Raw genomic sequence first — 6,786 nt, forward strand, 5'->3', positions numbered from 1 at the left:
GAAAGGCAAAATATAGAAAATTCATTTAGTGAATGGCTATTACACAGTCTAGGACCATGTTATGAGTTTCTCGATACAGCTGTAGATAGTGGGCAGGCTATGTTTTATCCAACTGAATTCTTGAGTTCTTTGAAACCACAGGGAATGCTACCATCTTACTATTCTTTTGAGGAAACAATGTCCCGGCCATTTGTTGCGGATAAAGAAAAAACTAAAGGATATATATTTTTTTCTTTTTCTTCCAACAGTCCCTTTCTTTCAAATTACACATAATATGGATAATTTTAAGTTAGGTTAAAATATCGTCACAGTTTTATTCATAGGCGCATGACGAACTATGTCGAGAACTTTTGTTAGATGGCGTGAAAAATATTAACTTCCTAAAGAAATACAGCATGACATCGTGACGTCAGTCATAAAATTTTTCGTTTCTATAATTAGAATCACTTATATAGTGTTCATAATGTTTAAATATAATAAATGTTGATAAATTTATAATATTTATATTCAAACTGTAATGTATTTTTGTTTTATTACTTTATAAACAACTTACATGGTGCCCAAAACGTTTTTAAAATACCATAGAACATGAAGATATTTCTACTTTATTTTTTATATCCAAAAAGGCCTTGCATCCTTCCCCTTCTGTGTATAGCGCAAAAGATTTTAAACGATTATGTGTCTTTTGGCAAACATATGTATCTGTGAGATTTATAATATTATGTTATAGAAGTCTAACAATCATTTTACTTAAAAATAACAGAAAAATATAAAATCGAACTAGGAGAATATTAAAATATAATATAACTTCGACATATTCTCTTAAAAATTAAAAAAAAAATTGTAATTGATGTGTATATTAAATAAATTAAATTTCAACTATAGTGTGATAAAGTGTCTCATTACGATATTTTATGAAATTCATAAACTTTGGCATTATGTAACAAAATCTCATAAAATTAGTAAAAACCTTCATAAAAACAAATACAGTTAACTTTGTTTCTTCATTGATGTTTCTAAAGGTTTAACATAACAGTCAATATGACATTACAGGGTAGAGAAAACAACAACTTTACTAGTGACTTCATAATAGAAATCCAACAATGTGTAGTCATATAGTAGAATGGAGTGTGTCATCTGCAAGCCACAACACAAAAGCTCCCGGGAACTCACCACAGGACAACTACTAATATGACAGCCATTTACGACAATTTTCCCGTTTAATCCGCACTAAATAGTGACTGAAATCAAATAGTAATTTATAACATTTTAGTACAAAGCCAAAGATAGGTTTAAGAGCATAAAATAACAGAATTCGTAAGTAAAAGTATCTTAACGTAAATAAAATGTTAATTGAACGTTCACGTTTCTATGGAGAAACAAAAGAAACGTTAGAAAAATTGAAGCACGAATCTGTTAAAATTGCTACACATGCTTAAAGAATATCATGTCTAATATGTGTTTCGAATGTTTTTATCACGAATAAAGATTTTATAAATTAATTAACTCGCCGCTGAAATTCAATTTTAAGAGCGATTTAAGATAACAGATACAAAAAGAAAGATAGTATTAATGAGTCTTTACAAGTATTATAATTTTAACGATAAAATAATATAACATTTAACTCTTTCTCTTCAGAGTATTAAATTCTTTTTTCAACTGTTTATAATACCACCCACTCCATTCCAAGTAAATAATACCTCCACGCTATTAAACGATTAAAAATTAATAAACATTTGAAATGGAATCGCTCATTGTTAGAAGGCACTAAGTCAATTTTTGACGAAATTGACATTTTGATGCATTTTTTTTTTTAGTTTTTTTCTGGGTTTAGGCCTAATAGAGGATGGAAGAAACCAAATTATATTTTCTAGTTTAGTATTACCTTGGTGACTGATATGTAAACAAAACAGAAACATAAACTTCAAAATTATAAACTAGGAGAACAATTTTCTTCGATTGTCACAATACTAAAAGATATAACTTAGTGCCTTTTAACAATGACAAATTTAATTATAAAATTTTGTCCTATGATCATTAGCGTTTTTAGTATGATATCCACCTACACCCTAGATTTTTGCTTACACCTGGCAACACTGATTTTTAAAAAGCTTACTTCCATATGTGACAGTATATACTGAAACGAAAAGACTATCGCCGACAAAAAAGACTGAAGGTAGAAAGAATTTATCGCCAAGTTATTGTATTTTCTTCTATAGCATCAGCCAATCAAAACTATTGTCACAGGGTGCATAAAATTTTGTGTTTCATTATGTTTATTCTTGTTTGTGGAGTAAAATACAGATAATTTTGAATTCTCACCAAGGTTTTTCTTCTTTCACAACATGTTATTACAAAACTGGACCAGTGGTAGAATTAATTAGCATGTACAGCCGATCTAAAAAGATTAAACTTGTTCCACAGCCGGTTCGAAATCTACGAATGTCACAAGTCCTGTCGGGGATTCGAACGACGGTCTCTCAATTGAACCGACATCAACTGAGTCACTGTCACCATTTTCGCACTCTACAAAGCGGGTCCAGGGTTCGAAGAACTGTTTTTATGCACCCTGTAAAATAGACGTTGTACTCACCGAGAGGTTCCGAAGAGACCCTACGCCCGCGATGTAGGCGCCCCGCAACACTCCGGCCAACTGAGGATCTTGGCGCCGGCTGCAGCCGCGGACCACTCGGACCTGCGCGCCGCGCCATCGATCGGCACGCCCTGCCGCCCGCCTATTGTTACGTGGGTTTTCTGCGCGGTCCGCTCCCAACATTACACCTTCTTTTGTTTCGTTTCTTTCTCTTCTTACAGGTACGAGCGTATTCCGATGAGACGGTTTATTAGCAACGTAATATGCAATTATGAGCCAACAATCTATCAGCCACGGATGTGCAACCCAACAACAAACGGTGTCATGCAAATGACACATATGCTCTGAATGTGATAATATACGTCATCTCCTATTCAGAAAGCTCATCCTGCCTAAGGTTTTTCCGTGGTTTTCCTAAGGCGTTAAGACAAATGTCGGGATGAGCCCTAAAAGAAATGGGCCACGAACCTGCATTCACTTCCCCAGACATTGGTGACGGCTCAAAATTAATGATTATTCACATCGAACTCGGGCCCTAACAGAATTCAACCGTCCCTGGAGTCATCAAAGAGCCAATTGGCTGGTCTCCTGATCTGAGAAAAATCATCAAAGAGCAATTGGCTATTGCCGTTAAGATTAATCCCTACGCGTTCGAATCTTCAAACAGCCAAACTGGCTATTACCGTTTCGTGCCTAGACTCCTCCTCCTAGTTGGTACCATCGCGTCTCTCCTCCGGATCAGGCCGCTGTACTTCTGCCCCTCCTCCCCCCCCGTATGTTGTAGCTAATCAGTTACGTCCATTTTCGGCTTACCCACTGGAAATTTCTAGCGCTCCTTCAGTGGGGCGGCGAAACCCGAAGTGAGACAAGTGGCCAAGAGGCTTGGAGCTCACATATTCAGTTTTTCACAGCCCCAACTTCCCCCTTGTAAGGATGTGTTTTTACGTACCTTTAAAGCTTCTCCTCCCACTCCCCCCTCATTCATTCATTCATTCATTCATTCATTCATTCATTCATTCAGAAAGCAGATATTCACAAAAATATAATACATATGGCTGTACATTGATCCTACAATACAACTTTCAATAATACAATGCTGTGCATTTGAAACGTTTAGAAACAATATACAGAGTGTTTCAAAATTGACGTGTATTTACAATTAAAACTGAATGACAAGATTGGGACAAAAGTCAGACACGACAAATCTTACAGTATATTTTATTTATTTATTTATTTATTTATTTATTTATTTATTTATTTACTTATTTATTTCTCTCCATCTATTCCTTTTATTTATTTATTTATTTATCTATCCAACTATTCTTTTATTTATTTATTTATTGTTTATTTATTTATCTATGTATTTATCTATCCATCTATCCTTTTATTTATTTATTTATTTATTTTTGTTTATTTATTTATCTATTTATCTCTCCATCTATCCTTTTATTTATTTATTTATTTATCTATGTATTTATATATCCATCTATGTATCCTTTTTTATTTATTTATTGTTTATTTATTTATCTATGTATTTATCTATCTACCTATCCTTTTATTTATTTATTTATTTATTTATTTATTTATTTATTTAATTATTTATTTATCTCTCCATCTATTCCTTTTATTTATTTATTTATTTATTTATTTATTTATTTATTTATTTAATTATTTATTTATCTCTCCATCTATGCCTTTTATTTATTTATTTATTTATTTATTTATTTATTTATTTATCTATCCATCTATTCTTTTACATAATTATTTATTTATTTATTTATTTATTTATTTATCTATCTATCTATGTATTTATCTATCTACCTATCCTTTTATTTATCTATTTATTTATTTATTTATCTATCCATCTATGTATCCTCTTTTTATTTATTTATTGTTTATTTATTTATCTATGTATTTATCCACCTATCCTTTTATTTATTTATTTATTTATTTATTTATTTATTTTTGTTTATTTATCTATCCATCTATCCAATTATTTTTTTGTTTATTTGTTTATCTATCCATCTATTCTTTTATTTATTTATTTATTTATTTATTTATTTATTTATTTATTTATTATCTATCTATCCTTTTATTTATTTATTTACTTAATTACTTATTTATTTATTTATTTATTTATTTATTTATTTATTTAATGTGCTTCCGGTTTATGAGGAAGTGAACAACTATTATTTTTGTTAATATAGGGCAGGTCTCGGTTATTAGTAAATGTTAATGAACATTTAAAATAAACCGATTAAGAAGTAAAATTTAAAAAAATAATTTTACTATACGGGTAAGCGAACTCACAACCTATGGCATGGAAAACAGACATCTTACCCCTACGCCACACACAATGCAATTTTGCTCGTTTTTGTTTTGTTTTCGAGATAAAAATTGTTTTATATGAGACACTTCATAGTGTGTTTTGAAAAAGCTATTATTTCAATTCCTAATATGTCCAGTCAACTTAAGAGAACAGAGTATTATGATAAGTGATAAAATTGAAAGAATTTTAGTTTTGTCCTTTAAATGAGCAGAAATTTGATCCGAAGAAATATAACATTGTAAAATTCTTTTTGGACGTCATTCTTTTTTTTCCCCCTACTTACAATTGTTGTTTAATTGGTTCGTAAGCACGTTCTCTGGTTGCTATGCAAACAAAAGATATCACATTGCTGTTATAAGTTAACTACTTATTGCACTAGTGTGCTCTAAGTAGAAACAAATGGACTCTTTATTTAGAAAAATACACATTTTCATATCTTCTTTTTTACTTTCCCGCGCAATCGATCCTTTATGCTTCTTCAATCTCTTCATCCACTTAATCCTCAATCAATTCTTTTGCCATAATCATTAAATTATTACAAAACGTCTAATTTTGAACTCATAATATACAGTATTGATTAAATTAATACAGATTTTATTTCCAGAAACAACAATGACTGTTTACACTGAAACAAAATAACATAGATACTGCCTTGGCAACGACGTTCAAGACTTTCATACAGGAGAAATTTTTGTTTATCAAGCAAATTTATGCACTATTCAAAATTAAAAACAAATTTATTTACATGACGATCGACCAAAAAATAGTATGCAATACACAAGCGTAACAGAATCTCGGAAACTGAAAAAACTCGGTTTTGTCTCTTTTTTTTTTTTAACTGTTTTCTGTATTTTGTTACAATGCGCGCACCACATTTGTATCGCAATGTACAAATCTCAGACCAAAAAGTTACATTTGTTCGGATCAAATTTCTGCACATCTAAAAGACAAAACTAAAATTCCTTCAATCATTTATTATCATAATACACTGCTCTTTTAAGTTGACTGAGCATATTGGGAATTAAATCAATGGCTTTCCTAAAACACGCTATGAACTGTTTCATATGAAGGGTTAAGACCAATAGTGGGCCAAGCGCCATTCATTAAAAACGGAGAAAACAAGGGTTAAAGTTAAGTGAATACCATAGTTTAACGAAGATTGACATATCACTTACTTTTAATGTGTATACTTTATATTACTTGCTATATATTTTCATAAAAAAATGTATGTATGCACAGTGTTCTGCCCAAGGGCAGGTCTTTAACTGCTAACCCAGCATTTCCCATTCTTCCCAATTTCTTGCTTTCTTCTTAATCTCCCCATATAATGCTCACAAATTTGACCACATTACACCCTCGTTCAAATCTTTACCCTGGCTGCAACTTAGTAACCGTAGAACATTTCATTCGCCCTCTCTTCTGTTTCTAGTTCTCCACACTTCTACTCCAAATTATCTTCGTTCCCGGTTTAACTACTTATCCTCTAATCACAATCTAAACACCAGGTCACAGGACAGCCAAATCCTAGCAATTCCTGCCCATGGAACATCCCACTATTCATCATCTTTTACTGTCTCAGTCCCCCGTGAATGGAATTATCTACCTCAGAAGATTAGGGGCTGCCAGACAATAACCACTTTCAAGAAAAGGCTAAACGATTTCTTACGGGCGCAGTCAAATTGAAATTATAATCGTGATCGAGTTTAATAATTTAATTTAATTTAGGTATGACTATCATTACTATTATTATCATCATTATTATTATTATTATTATTATTATTATTATTATTACATAATTATTTTATTCGTGTTGTGAAGATGAAAAGAATTGTCATTGTATTATATTAATTACTAGTCGTACCCG

General features: G+C 31.2%; 1 protein-coding gene across 1 annotated transcript in view; it reads right to left on the minus strand.

The window, feature by feature from the left end:
* SPR (Sex peptide receptor) overlaps positions 1–2,670 on the minus strand; it is a 1,638,905-nt gene extending 1,636,235 nt beyond the window's left edge. Inside the window, exon 1 of the mRNA XM_069842363.1 lies at positions 2,594–2,670. The gene's annotated coding sequence lies outside the window, so the exon portion shown is untranslated. The remainder of the gene's footprint in view (positions 1–2,593) is intronic.
* Between the last annotated feature and the right edge of the window lie 4,116 nt (positions 2,671–6,786).

Source organism: Periplaneta americana, chromosome 12, assembly GCF_040183065.1.
Source record: "Periplaneta americana isolate PAMFEO1 chromosome 12, P.americana_PAMFEO1_priV1, whole genome shotgun sequence".
NCBI lineage: Eukaryota > Metazoa > Arthropoda > Insecta > Blattodea > Blattidae > Periplaneta > Periplaneta americana.